The following is a 16,217-nucleotide window of genomic DNA, read 5'->3' as shown; positions in this document are numbered from 1 at the left end:
GACGTGTCTGACTGCTTCATGAAATCGGTTTGGGCTGAGTATCCCACTACCTGACTCCTCTCATCTTGAACGCGAGAAATACTACGATGGGTCTCCTCTTGAGTGACAATTGCGTACACTTTGTTGACACTAGGAAGAGGAGAAGTGTTGAGGATATGTGATCTCAGATTGCCAAATGTAGATTCATCCAGCCCCATCAAAAATTGATAAACGCGATCATGCTCTTGCTCCTCCTCGATTGCTTTGGCAATGGCACACTTATCACCACAATCGCAAGACTTGCGAGTTTTGCTTCCTTCCAGATCGTCCTATACAGCCCTGAGTTTGGTGTAATAATCACCAACGCTATCTCCATGTTGCTTGATATTGGCTAAACTGGATTTCAGTTGATACTGTCTTGGAAAGTTTTGCACTGCATACCTTTCCTCTAGGTCATTCCATAAGTCCTTGACGTCATCAAAGCACTTAATGAATGGTTGAAGTTTTGCATCAATGGTGTTGTGAATCCAACCATTGAGCATTGATTGCACATCTCCCAGGCGCGCCACTCTTCGGCATCATCCTCTCCTGGTTTCTTGACTGAACCGGTCACAAAACCCAATTTGTTTTTCGCCTTCAATGCATTTTTCATGAGCTTGGCCCAGTTGTCATAGTTGGCCTCACCACGCAGCATGACAGTCGTTAGCAAGAGACCTGGACTGTCGGATCCAGCCAAGTAAAATGGCGAACTAGGATCAGTTGTTTTGGACTTGCTGCCACCACCTGGTGCCATGTTAAATGAACCAGCTTTCACACTGAAAGGGAATGCGGAAACGTGTATACTAGGATTGCTTTGATACCAAGATAAACTTGATATTTCAACTGTGTGTTTATCTCATTCATTGGTAGCCTTTAAATAGGCGAACATACAATAAATGGTAATAACGTAACAGACTAAAACAAATAAATACTCTATCTAAACAGTCCTACGATTACAAAGAATTGAATTCAAACAATATACGTTACAAAGAATTCAAACCTACGGTTACAAAGAATTCAAACAATATACATTACAAAGAATTCAAACAATATACTGTTACATATAATCTCCAACAAATGGGTTTGATGTCTCTTAGGAGGGTGTTTGGTAGGAGGTAAAAAAAAAAATCTCCTAAGAAAATAGGATAGAAAAGATTATTTGCTTATGTTTGACGAGAGGTGAAGTAAAAATATGGCTGAGAAATTTTTTTTTTTCTTCCTTCATTTGCTTTTCTATATAAAATGGTTGGGGAAGATCACCACGAAGAGGTGAAAATATTTTTCCCCGTGTGGTAGAAAAATTAACACACAATTTCTGAAAAAAATTGGCCTACCAAACACATTGTAGTAACTTATTAGGAAAACAAAATTCATCATATTACCGGAAATTATTTTTCTCCGGGTAATTTTTTTTTTTCTCTGTCAAACCCTTTTGTACAGTTAGTTTTTGAGTTAGACTCCCTTGATATGCATACTTGTTACTATGCAACTCTTAAACAACGTATTAAACTTGTATTAATTATCAATTTGAGAAATATAACGCTCTGAACATTTTTCAACAGAACAGTTTTAAGCATTCTTGAGAAATATAACGCTCTGAACATTTTTCAACCACAACTTTGATATTTTGCACCCTTTTTACACTGGTTCTACTCTATGTGGTCAACTTATTATTATTATTATTATTTTATCAGAGACGGTCTCAGTGTCGTCCTTGGAATAGCCTCAATATTTTTGCTCATCATGAATTGGTATTCAATGCTGGCTATCTAACAAGCATACTTAAAAGTGTTGACTTAGACGGCATCATTCGGTATGCTGTAATTTTAGCTTAATTAATGATTTTGAGTTCAGAATCTTGTATATGAAATTATACTAAAAATTTCTTTCAAAAAAAAAAATTATATTAAAATTTTAATAAGACAAATTTTGTGGTCTTTGTGATTCTGCCCAACTTGACCTGATTAATTGAGTGTGAAAAAACAAAAAAATTGGTGACTTAGAGCAACATCATATTGCTCTTAAAAACTCAGTACTGTCAACTTACATTTTTGTTTCTCTAACACCTATTAGTAGTTCAAGTAAATAGCTTTAATAAATGAGTATAAAAGGAAAGTTAAATCAGTTGCTTGTCTCCTATCAAATATCCTAAATCCACAATATGCGTCAACTTGAGAGTTCTGTGTATTCATTGTAATAAATTCTGGTCAATTTGAAAAGAGGGTCTTTGCCGTTGTTACAAAATGCTACACTGAGGAAGCAATGTGTAACAGAATTGGAGTCAGTAATAGTAATGCCTCTGTCATGGTGGCCAACAGCTCAATGTTCTGTTTTGAATGTAAATTAATCCAGTTGGTAGCATTACATATGGGTTCCACCAATTTTGACTTGGTATCTGAATGAAATTGGTGGAAATTGATAGCATTCATTTTAATAACCACTGAATCTACTTATTGTAATTGTAATGTAGACAAGCCATGGTTAAAATTCAAATGCAGACACTGCAGAAGTAGGTGAATCAAATTTAAATGTATCACAGAAATGAATTCCCTCGTGATTTCCAATAAATTGGCTGAGCGTCACTGGTTTCTGTGGGACATGGAGGAGCCAAATATCACGCACAAGCACAACCATAACATTAAAAATCAGAAGCAACTTGTTTCTTGTAAATAATAAGAAAACTTATATAAGTTTACAGGAATTGTCTTCCAAATTAAATAACAAATCATTTCTCTACTAATATTTTTTTTCGTTAACTAGTATCCTTAAAATACTAAATACTCATGAGCAAACCACTAAAGCGTCCGTTTGGATGATATAATTATAATTTAGAATTCTAATTATATCAAAATCGGTATTAATTAAGAATTTTACTTTTTATGTTTGGAAGAAATAACAAATTGAGTTGTAAAATTGTAAGTCTACATTAAATTAGAATACAATTGTTTAAATATTTTATAAAGTATATATAAAATAATTAAATTTAAGTTATTATAAATATATTTTAGTAGAAATTGCTTTGTTGGATTATATCTTCGGTAGTCATAAGAATATGTCTCTTGAATGCTTACAAATGTTGGCGGTAACATGGTTGGAGCATGTTAATAGTGATTATGATCGGAAAACATCAATAGAATGTCACTGATAATGGTGATCGAACATTAATGCTGACAAAGAGAATGATCGGAGAACAACAATGGTGATCAAAGGACAGTAGCGAAAATAGTGATCAAATAACACTAATCACGACCGTAATTAGATTATGCCAAGGACAACGGTGATCAGATCCTAATTCCATGCTTATTCTTGATTCTGGTGATTTTTTTTCTGTTGATTGATACATGTGTTGAGATTTTCAAATATGATGAGTTTCATATTAATTGGTAATAAAAGAAGTGATGTGAATATAAATGAAAGGATCCATGAATTTAATATCTTAAGATTTTAGGTGGTTGAGACATGATGTTCGTTGAGTGCTTGGACATGGGGTTCTCGCGAAAAAAGCAAAAAGAGTTTCACACTTGAGAGTTAGATCTAAACTCGTCATGCAAATTATATTTATTTATTTTTTCGATGAATTTAGTCCCAATATCAATGGGTCGGATATTGAGACAGAAAAGTTGAATCAGTCAGAGTACAAAATTCTAGAACAATTTATCAAAGAACCCTTTAATTACTACTTCCTCGTTGGTTTGGTCTTCTTAATGCCCCACCGAACATAATAAAAGTCACCTACCCCAAAATCTACTTCTACGAAGAAGGCCCTAAAAGGATTCAGGTAACAACAATAATAACTAGTAAGGTAGATTCAAAATTATTCTCTAATTTAAGGGGCACCATTATTCTCACTACTCACTACCAAATTTTCCAAGTCGGTTGCTGCTACATTACTAAGATGAGATAATACGCATCCTTAAGGGGTCCCACTATAGTAATGTTGTGTAACTACATAATCTTGGTCATAACTTGATATCATATTCCCAAAATTGAAAAACAGGGGCTAATAAACAATTACTGAGTTTTTCTTTTTCTTTTGAGTCTCTCTTCTTCTACGATAGACATGTTCGGTTGATAGAAGGTTGCTCTTGCGACACTTTTGATTTGGTGAAAGAGATTGCATTGCCTTATTTTTATGCATTTATAACGATCAAAGTTATTCTTACAACTTAAAAATTTTACAATATCTTATAATTTATTTTTTTACTATTGATTTCTGTCAATTCAACGATTATCATTTATTGAGTTATATTTATTAATTAATTATAATTTTTAATAAATTATAACCATTTGATTAACAAAAATTATCAGCAAAAAAATAGGTTGTAAAATTTTTAAATTGTAAGAATAACACTCCTCATTTATAATTATCTGCGTATACAATATTGAGTATTTAACTTTAAATAATATAGTGAATCTATTTTTATTTTTTGGTAAAAATACAGTGAATTCATTTTATTTTTAAGTGAAAGAGGTTTTCAAGTTCTTTTTGTGTCTTTAATTCCTAAGGAGCATGTTATATTTTAAGCTAGGTTGTTATATAAAAAATAAAAACGTATCTGATTTTGATTACTTTTGAGAGAAATATTTTTTTATATAAAAAAAGTTCTCTGGATAATTTTTTTTTGGATACACTCTGAATAAAATTTTAATAATAATTTATTTTGAATAAAAAATAAATGGCTTACAAAAAAAAAAATGCACTACATATTGAGGCGTGACTTTGAGTTACGGAAAAGATTTTAGCACACTATTTTTCTACACCTTTTCTTCTAGTTATGTTTGTTTGGACAAAAGAAGAAAAATGCCTATTCAGTATGTTTCTCTTGTTTTATATACGGCACTTAGGCAACCAATACGAGTGCCGTATATAAAATAATGGGTGAAATTTTTATAGCATTCAATTATAATTATGTATTAGAGGTAATATATAATTATAATTTTAAAAAATATTTTTTAAAAAAATTATTGATTGATGTGACAAAAAAAGAAAAAATCACTTTAATATTACAAGTATATATTACCCCTAATACATAGTTGTAATTGGTTGCGTAATAGAAATTTTTTTGCATCAATATAAGAAGTTGAAGATCCTTTATATATTACCTAAAAATATTATAAGAATTGCATAATAAAAATAGGATCCCCAACTTCTCATGTTGTTACAAAAAAATTTATCTTATACAACCAATTACAATTATATACTAAGGATAATTCATAGCTAGTAAGCAACGCGCCTTTCTCAATATTTGGTTGAAGAGAAAAAGAGCCACAAGAGAGTGTTCAGCTTTATTTTTCTTTTCAAATGTATCTCTTATGCATTCATGTTCCCTTTCATGAACATGAATGGTTAGGTAAATACTGTTTTGCAGATCAATCATGGCATGTCACCCGCAGGAAAAAAATCAAAGCAAACTCAAAATCACCTCATGACTATTATTTCGCCTGCTAGCGTGCATTGATCATGCTAGCTAGCTGCAGGCGATAAAATAGGATTCAAAGCTCAACTATTAGACATGTGTATAATGGCTGTATAGGGTCAAACATACACAGCAAAGTTTGTCTGCTTATGCTTGTGTATTATACTTGATTCTACTTGTCTCCCTGTTGTTGCGAGCTGCGTGCGTGTGTGAAACCTTGATCCTTCTTTCTTTCTTTTTTGGTTTGGTAGAAGCATTGGTTATGATTTTGTGTACCGCTATGAAGAATAAATTATGACTGAAGTAAATGCCTTTTACACTTTATACAACATGCTTCTGGTAAAGAAACATAACAAAGCGTTTACTTTGCGTACTACACACAAATTTTCTTTAAAGGACTGACTCCAATTGAGCTTGAAAGTTTTGTATCATTTTTTTTCAATTCATCATAATTTAAGATAATATTAAATTTTAAAAAGAAAAATAATTTTTTTGTGGGTATAAAATGAAATTTCCCCCCTGATTTTTATGCTAATTCTATACAAAATCAATGTAAATAAAATACCGTCTCGAAATAGTTAGACAGTACCAGAAAGAAAAATGGGATGCTAAACATATAAAGCAAACATCAATTAACTTCCCACAATTCTATAATGATTTGAACAAATATAGGTAAATGTCATTTTACATGTTAAAAGCACATGTGCACATTTCTCACTTTCTATGGCAGTTACCTTTAACTTCTCAGCACAGTCACATAGGGTTCGTTATCTGTCCTTCTCCTTCAACTCAAAACCGATAGCGACCATCAATATATGCCAACGCCATCACCATATTGAAAGAAAGGCGAATCTCTTTCGATAATACTTATACAGTTTTATGGGATACATCATCTTCTATTATTATATGGTAATATAATAAGAGTATAGGTATATAGAAATTTTGATAAATCTAACTACAATTATATAATGTAAATTATGCAAACGTTTGCGTAGCATAATTCTTTACTTTCGCAATTCCAGTTTGCATGCTTGATCCCCTCAAGACTCAAAGAGAGTACAACTGTGGATTTTGATCATCAATATGAATAATGTGTTGGAATTTGGAAACAAGTGTTGCTAAGTTAAATTTTGTGTTTTTGACTTTCCGTTGGGGAGAATTCTGCTTTTATATTCCCACTCAATTGACAATAATATTTAATTATAAATTTTGAAAAGAAAATACAATTAAATTATAAAATTTGGCCTATGATTTTAACAGTCCATTTTGACACTTTATATATATATATATATATATATATATATATATATATATATATATAATTCCCTGAAGATAAAATGAAAATAAACTGTTCAGGGAAGGAATAGAAAGAGAAGAACTAGATTACCAAAAAAAAGAAAGAAAGAGATGAACTCATGCTGCAAAAGTTCATAATTCCAAAAGAAAAAGAAGCAAAAGAAAAGGTCTGGTTTGTTGTTTGTAATGTATGATGTTATATTGCATTACACAACATAAAATATGTCTAGCTGCTGAATCCATTTGCCCAAAAAGTTGAAAAGTGAGACCTTGACAAATCACAAATACCCTGCTTTATCATCAGCCAAATGTACCATAATAATCAACACTGGGTTTCCTCCAATCTAAATAGTTATAGCTTGTGGTCCAGACCATAGAGACTATCTAAAGCACCTTCTTCAATGATGACTTAAAAACTGCTTCATATTCAAGTTACGATAGAAAATGATTCTAACAGGATTTCATTTTGTTTTTCTTTATCAGGTGAAAACGAAATTAGTGGTGGTCCAACTTGCAGAAACACAACGAAACATTTCCTTGCTATTTCATATTAACAAAACAAATTATAAGAAATTTTAGTGCAAGGCCTTTTGGAAGAGTACATAGCAGCCAGCTTCACTAAAAATATCAGGAGCTATATGGTATAGCCCACATGAAAAGATACGTGGGGCCAACAATTAAAGCTTTTATAATTTGAGGGGAGGTTATGCCTCTGATCCATTATATTAAGCTAGACAAAGGTGCAAAATGTGAGTAAAGGTAATGGTGGATCCAACCCATTTGAGTCTGTTCCAAACCATATGCATTATTGTCCTCTTACACTTCAAGTCTACCTAGCTTTCCTCATGCCACCATCTCCCACTTTTCTAAGTGTTAAGAGACTTTCTCTGTCTAAACTGTGCGAAAAGGAGTACTTTGCAAAAAAAAAATTCCCCCCTTTTGGTGTGGCTTTCTCAACTTTTGGTACAAATTACAAAGCCTCTAGTTTCCTACTGTTGCTAATGATAAGTGAAAGGAGATTTGTGGAAGATCCCAGTGCAATTTTATTCCTTTAATCTGTATAGTTTAACAGAACAATGTCTGTAGAGCTCCTTTTTTTTTTGACAAGAGCTAATTATAAAATTAGGGTTAGTTTTATAATGCATATACCCAAGCATGATCTTTCACCAATTGTTTTAAGGATTAAATAATAATTCATGGGAAAGCGTGCATATTCCAAAATCTACCACCTCTCATCTTCTGGGACCTAAAAATAAAGGCTATGCCAAAAAGATGAAACTCACACCAACTCTTAATTGCTTTATTTTCTTTTCATTTTAATGATGATTAATGATTCTTTCACATATTAAGCACTAATCAATTGGGATTCTCTTGGCAAGTGTCGAATTAAGCAATAAACTTTCATTCAATTAATCACAGATGGAATTTCTCTACGCGTTTGGGCCTTTGGGGCCTTTTAAAGTCAGTGCTGAGGAAAGGGAAGAATATATGACTAGTGACTCAATCAGCCAGCTAATTTTCTGCATAACTTATGTAATTTTAGTTTCTCATCCATGAAAAACCAAATACTACTGTAATTTTTAAAACAATCATTATGAAATCAAGTCTGGCCATGATCATTATGAGGTTGATGCTATTTTGATGTATAATCGTCAAGGAAAAGATGGGTCAGGGCCATGAATTGTTTCATCATTGAATTTGCCTACCTTGTGTCACATTCTATGGTCAAGAAAATGTTATTGAATTGCATTATTGTATATATATGTGGGTGATGCATTTTATGAACCGATTCACCCGTTTGGACAATATGGTCTAAAGAACCATTTTAACCTAAAGTCTTAAAATGTTAGGTGATAACTTTTTTAATGATTTATAATATTCACTAACACACTACCTCATGCAATGCAAGAGCCCTTGCTCAAAGGGTGGATATTTATTATTGTACAGATTTAATTTTTGGTTTACCTTATACTTGTTTAATTTCACTAGGAAGTTAAGGGTGACGAGGATCGAACTCGTGACTTCGTGGTCACTAAACTCCGATGCCATATAAATAATCATTTTAATCCAAAATCTTAAAGTGTTAGATGAAAACCTTTCTAATGATTTATATTATTTACTAAGAGATGATATTGTTCCATGCGTAGACTCATCAATAAAAGTGATTGTATGGCCAAAAATAATTCAAAAAGCGATTTTGCTAATAAATAATAATCAGGGACACAGAGTCTCATAATTCCCAAAGTTGCTCGAACTACTTGGCACTTAGAAAGTCAGAGTCTATGCTAGATCCAAATTACCATTCAAGATCGGAGACTCCAAAATCAACTTCTTATCATAAAATATGAATGAAATTGGCCTAAACATGGACACAACATAGATACAAATCACAAAACGTTAAGATGGTGAGGCCTATAATTTTTCCTTTATCAAAACAAAAGGGCTAAAGGGCATAGAGTGTCACCAGCTCTTAAAAAGTACCTAATTAGAGAGATAATTTATCATTAGAAGATTCAACAAGAGACAACATCGCAAGATGGACAAGTGATTGATGGATGGATACCCTAGGCATGTGTTTTGTTACTTGCGTTTTGCAACTATCTATCATATCCATCCAGTCACATGTGCTGGGCAGAATAAGGGAAAGTTGAAATGGGTGGTATGGTATGGACATTAGAGCACTAGAATACAAAGCCATGTTGAATTGGAACATCTAATGCTATAGTGGAAGGTTTAAGCACTTACCCTTTGAGTATAAAAGGGAAACACAAGCAAAAACGAAGAAAGGAAAGTATAAAACGTGTTGGAGACACAGACAAATGGAGGCCTTCGCAGTGTTAATGGTATTGATTCCTTTTAAGTCGTTTCTATTTGACAATTCCCCGAGATGAGTAGTAGGGTCTTCACCTTTGGACAAGTATTTAGGACTGAAGTGTAGGTGCTTTTAGACCCTTCAGAGATCGAGTGGCGCATATTGCCATCTACTGTATAGCATAGATATAAGATGTGAAAGTGTAAATCAGTGCATGTGAACTTAGTTGTTTTATTACAACATTTTGTCAGTAAAAATTAATCTTTTTGATATATATATATATATATATATATATATATATATATATATATATATATATATATATTTCAATAGAAAGACTTGAAGTTTTGAAGGATTTTCTGCCAAAAAAAGAAAAAAAGAAAAAAAGAAAATTGTCGAAGAAAAAGAACCGGTCGATGTGATTATAAAAGCATCGATACTCTGTTCGTATGTTACGTGGTGCACACCATGTAACATTATCATGCATTCCTCTCCCCACCAAACCTCAAATTGAGGGAAAAGGTCAGAAACAAATCAATTGGTACTAGAAACAGAAAGTGGAACCGATTGAACAAAAAGTTCAGGGTGTCAATTATTAGGGAGGGGAAAAGGTTTCTCCTTCATGATTTTCAAGGGCTATTGCTCTATCAACATGCTTGTTTGTGCTCTGTAACGTAAAATACCGGCTAACCCTTTTTACAGTCCATGCAACCCATCATCACTTCACCTCTCTCTCATTATTAAAATAACAGAAGTTGAAAGTTGAAACATCTATTACAAGGTGAACAGTTAAAGAGTGATTTATATAAGATTAGTCTGATTTTTACTCAAATAAGTTCTAGAGTAGAAGCAAGGGTTCACACCATAAGGGTCCACCTGGTTGGGCCCAGTAATTTCACAATCTTGAAGATATAATTCTAGAGTAGTAATTAAGGATAGTAATCATGATAATAATCCTTCAAATGTCATGTCCAATTTTATTTTCTATCAACTCATATCACAAAAATATAACTGTTTGATAAAAAAATGGGGTTTTAAAAATTAATTTTTCCTCAAGTTTTATGAATAAGGCAAAAGTATAAAGAACGATCATTGATTTTACTGGGCCACTCTTACCTCGGAAGCAAGGCCTGAAATTACTAACCGTTACAGGGGAGCATCGTCATGATTTTTTATTTTTATTTTTGATAATACAACATCCTCATGATTAATATGTTGCTATGTGGGGAGAGAGAAGAAACACATAAAAAAATGTGTTTAAAAAAGAATATAAACTTATTTCCAAAAAAAAAGAATATAAACTGATAATGATAGCCTAAATGCTCATATAGAAAGGAAAAGGAAAAATAAATACGACTTACTTTTTGGTTGATTTTGGATAGGTGATTGGATGCAATAATGTCTAGAACTCAAAAATCAAATCACTATATTTAAATCTATGCAGCTACCTAACCCTTATGACCAGATTCTGCACTCTAGAGTTGTTATTAGCTAAATATTCTTCCTTAGAAAATTAATTTTTTTTATTAATGGTATAAAGAAAAATGAAACTGCATATTCAAGAGCATTAAATTAAGGGTTATATTTATATTATGTTATAGGAAAATGGATATATCATGTTATAGAAATAAAATTATAAGTGAGATCCATGTGTAAGAGAAGAGAGAAAAAATAGACGTGGGACCCACCTCCATTTTGTATGTGTAGGAAACTTATTTATCTTATGCAACATGAGATAAATATAATCCTTAAATTAATACGAGTACATTTGAGAAGAGTTTACACTACTTATACTTAACCGAAAAAACTAATTATACCAGTCAAGAAATTTTGTTGTCAATGCCTTTTTTATAGGATCATTGATCTTAGTAAGCTCCTTCAGCATAGAAAACATTGAAAAGAAAAAAAAAATCACACTCCCATATTTTATGTATAATAAAACATTGGGAATTATGTTTCTCATAATGCACCATACAAAAAGTGTATGAGATCCATTAAGGAGAAAGTGAGGAAAAGAACAAAAAATGGATCTCATTCATTTTTTATGCGTGCATAAGATATAACTTGAGAGACATATTTTCTTAAAATATTTTATGAATTTTTTAGGAAACCATTATGAAATACAAAAAGTGTATGAGATCCATTATGTTTTTTGCAGCAACCGATTTTAATTATGTATTCTCGGGAATAAATAGTTATAATCGGTTGCTGCAAATTTTTTTTTTTGCAGCAACATAAGAAGTACATTTCCTATTGTAACACCCCGTTCTAGAACCGATTTGTTAACATTGCATTATGATATTAAGCGCAGTTACAATCACATTGGTTCAATTAGAAATCCGGATAAATTTTTCTTTTTAAACAAGTCGAATTTAAAATAACCAATTGCGTGACCATAACCATATTACTTTGCGGAATAATGAAACTAAGCTTAACATCATATTCTCATTTTATTAGACCACACGTCGTTAAATGTCTTCATCTCTTTTATTATTAAATTAATACTATACTTTCTTTATAGTTCTCATCTCCTACTATGATATAGGTCTCCTTGTTAGCTTCGAGTGAGTTCAAATCGCGCTAAAAAATCAGAGCTCTGTAGCTCGAGTTATGCCCGTTTTACTAAATCATGTTTGTGCTGATTTCGGATAGAGCGTTTTGGCGCCCAACTGAGCGTTAAAACGCCTAGAGGCAGAAAATTTTGCCTTCTCCAGGCCTTCAACGCGTTTTAGCGCCCAACCTGCGCGTTAAAACGCCCACTTGAGCATTTTAGCGCCCATTTTCACGTTAAAACGCCCAAGGGCAGAGATTTTTCCTCCATTTCACGAACATAGCGCGTTTTAGCGCCCTTATTAGCGCTAAAACGCTCTCTAGCAGGGCAAAACATGCCCTCCCCTGTTTTCACATAATTTCTTGAGGAAGTTTCTCCCTTTTTCACCATTCTCTTAACACCTAATAAACTAGGAATGACCAACAACATCCCACACATGTTGTGGCTCTTACATCCCATCATTTTTATCTTTAATCTCTTAAATAATCCTTGTACCAATCTATAATTACAACAATAAAATATCATATTACATCAATGTTCTTCACAATAACATACATGCCAAAGAACTTAGCTATCATAGAGACATGATCAAAGCCATTGCTCACATACAACATGGTAGTTACCACTACTATAATCATGTACTAAGTCCTCCAAATATACATCATATAGTCTCAAAATACACAAACGTATGATGATGTAAATGGTACATACATCTAACAATCCTAGATGATATAGAATCCCAAAATGACAAGCTATCATGTGCCTTCTACTCAGGCCTCTTGCCTTGTCCCGCATCATATATGCTAGTATCTAAAATAGCATTCCCCAAACGGGGTGAGATAAAACTCAATAAACCCAGGGTTCTTGGAGAGCTCCTCCAACCCCAGAGTTCACTTCCTGCATCAAGGGTTAGTATCCACATGGCATGTACTACATCATATACCCAGAGGCATTAAAAGTAATGATTTAACTACAGCATACTCATGCATTCAAATGACCACAGAATTAAACAATCAAATCATCACACACGCTTCAGTTGCATCTTGGTCCTTTCCACTAAGCATACAACCTAGCCCCTAGTGCTTGTCCATTGGTCCTTTCTCCAATGACACAACAATACTATATGAATGCAAACATACCATAATACTAACATTACCACTCAATCATCCATTCATTAACCATTACTTCCATAAAAGCAATGGTGGAACCACAAGAGGGATTAACCTCCAAGATCCAAAGGTTTACCTCTTGATGTTTCCCCTCCTTTTGCAAGCTTTCTTCTAGCTCACTTATCCACACCAACCTTCCTTGGTATATCCACTTGGCAATTCCTTCCAATCACCAATACAACATATTCAAGAGTGTAAAATCAATCAACATACATCCATGAATATCTCCATATTTATCAACAACATAGACAATCCACAATCAAGTATATAATCTTGCAATTTTAAAAGTACAATCAATTGACTATCTAAGTTCATTTTCACCGATTAAATGTCATTCCTAGCATTTTTCACAACATACACTAAGCATCATTCTTCCTTGAACATAGCCAATCTACTCATATTATCATAAAACCCTAAAAACACTATTCATCATCTTCCTCAACATACAATCTCTATGAAAATAGAGTTCAAGGAGTAAAATCTTACCACCAATGGTTGCATAATCAAGGAGTGATGGTTCCTCAAGCTTCCAAGAAGTGAAATGCTCCCAAACCCCTTCAACCTTCAAAGGGGGACAAATTTTTGAGAGGAAAAATCTCACACCACAAAGCTCCCCACAACAAACCAAGCTTGGATTAAGGATGAGGGGAAGATTCTAAGTGGTTTAGGCTTTTGAATCACTCTAAATGGTTAAGGATTGGAGTGGCTAGGGTTTTTCACTTTCTCACTTCCTCTCTTTCTCTCTCGGACGCGTTTCTGGAAGAAGAAGAAGAAATGTGAAGAAAATTTGTGTTTTCTCACTTATAGAAGGTTAAGTGAAATCAACCGGGTATTAGCTCATCTATCTATTCCACTCCATTCAACACCAAACTTTATCCAAAGGTCTGGAATATTTTTCTGGAAATATTTCCACTTTCATTTTTATATTTTGGGTACTTTTGCCTACACTCATTTATACCCCATAATTTTCACTGAGTGCACTTTTTACCTCAAAAGCGACCCTAATTAAATTAATTAGGCCTTTTACTTATTTTAACTCACTAATACATGCCAATTTTCTCAATTACATGTAATTTACTATTTAATTAGGTTAGGGATATTATACCTATAATAATTTTGGGTTTAATGTTTCTAATATTGTAGGAGATAATTTTATCTCCTATACATACATAAAAATATGTGGGGTCTATATAGGGTCATGTGAGGAGAATAGTGAGAAAAAATGGTAAATACATTTGTTATGTTGCATAATACAAAATTGTCTCGTGCACACACAAAAAAATGGGTGCGAATCAGAGGTAGTTAAAATTGAGATTTTACGTAAAATCGAAAGGGAAATAAAAAATCGTAAAACATAAAATCGTAACGAAAAAAATCGTAAAAACATAAAATCGTTTGGAATATTGGTAAAATCGTTTTTTTGAAAAAAAATCATAAAAATGTAAAATCATTGTGATAAATCGAGATTTTAACTACCATAGGTGGGATTCACTTCTTTGTTTTCTTTCTCTCTTTCTAAATAGGTTTCACTTAGAGCTGTCAAAACAGGCCACCCCAGCCAGTTAGGCCCTAGCTCACGCGGACCAGGGCTAAAAAGCCCACATGGCCAAAAAGCTCGCATAATAAATAGTCCCCACGGGTCAAAAAATTATATAACCTAACTAGTTAGGGCGATCTGTGGGCCAAAAATTCTTCGTATATCATCACTAGGGCAGATTTGAGCGTGGCATCTTGCCAACTCATGAAGTCAATGAATTTCAGCGTCCAGGTCAAAGATCTGCTTCCACACTGAAATTGAAAAAAACATATGCCAATTTCATGTTTAATGTAAGAGTTCACCTGCTGAAATTATATGAAAAACAACAACAAAGATGGGGGAAGTATTAACGAAAGTTACGATAAAGAAGGTCACACAAAAAAAACTTTATCATAACTAAACAGTTTAACGGATTAAATCTCCCAAATTGTAGAATAAGGAAATGTTTCATTGTTTTTAATGTTCTTTCATTTTAGCTTCACTTCGAACTCATCTTCTTCTTTCTTCCCCTTGGAGTAGGTATGTTAGGCCTTCTTCTGGGGATATCGTTTTCGAATTTAAGATCTTCTCCATTCAGAGGAACCTTGTGTGCTATCAAATTGAGCTCTTGTTAGCATGTCCTGGCTGGAATGAAGCCAGTGAGCTATGAACACAACATTGGAAATTTATATCTAGATAACCAAGTTCATATTTTTTAAGTCACTTAAGGCAGTGAAGGCACTATATTTAGAAACACCAAGAGTTATAATTGTTAAAGCAAAGAAAACTTGCACAAAAAACCAATAGTAAGAATCAGTTCATAAGAAAGATAAAAAAAAAAGGATGGAGGATTCAAAGTGATATATCTATCAACTCTTCGTACCTCTCTAGTCTTCAATTTGAAATTAAAAAAAAAAAAGATATTGGCTACACTTTTTCACCGTTGAAAAGGGCCTCTTCAAGGGGGTCAAGTTTAGCCATGTTTGTGACAGAACATCCCACATAACAAAGAATTGACCCCGTAATAGAGGAACCTAGCTATATAAGAAACAAGGTATAAAACTGGAAAGAAAACATGCTTTCCATTGATTACAAAGTCTATAACAAGGCAACAAGAGGAAAAAAAAGGCATAAACCCATCAACAAATTCTCAAGAAAAAAAAAAAGGAAAACTCAGTTCCTGTGCATTGGAATTTCTGGAATAAAAATAGCCACAAATTTTAGCCCTAGCAACTGTTTTGAGAGCCAAATCCAAAATTGTGACAAGCTCCTCAGAACCATCATCATGTTTATAGAAGTTAAAGTAGCTCAGTAAGCATAACACATGGTTAAAAACACAAATAGCTAAGCTGCATACCATAATACATATGTAAAAGATATTATAAGGGTATTTTAAAATAATTAAAACTTGAGTTCCTTATTATAAATATCAAACCAG

This window comes from Gastrolobium bilobum, unplaced genomic scaffold, assembly GCF_033153095.1.
Source record: "Gastrolobium bilobum isolate Gb01-03AN ecotype WA unplaced genomic scaffold, APGP_CSIRO_Gbil_v1 utg17607, whole genome shotgun sequence".
NCBI classification, from domain to species: Eukaryota; Viridiplantae; Streptophyta; class Magnoliopsida; order Fabales; family Fabaceae; genus Gastrolobium; species Gastrolobium bilobum.
This window is presented reverse-complemented; position numbering follows the sequence as displayed.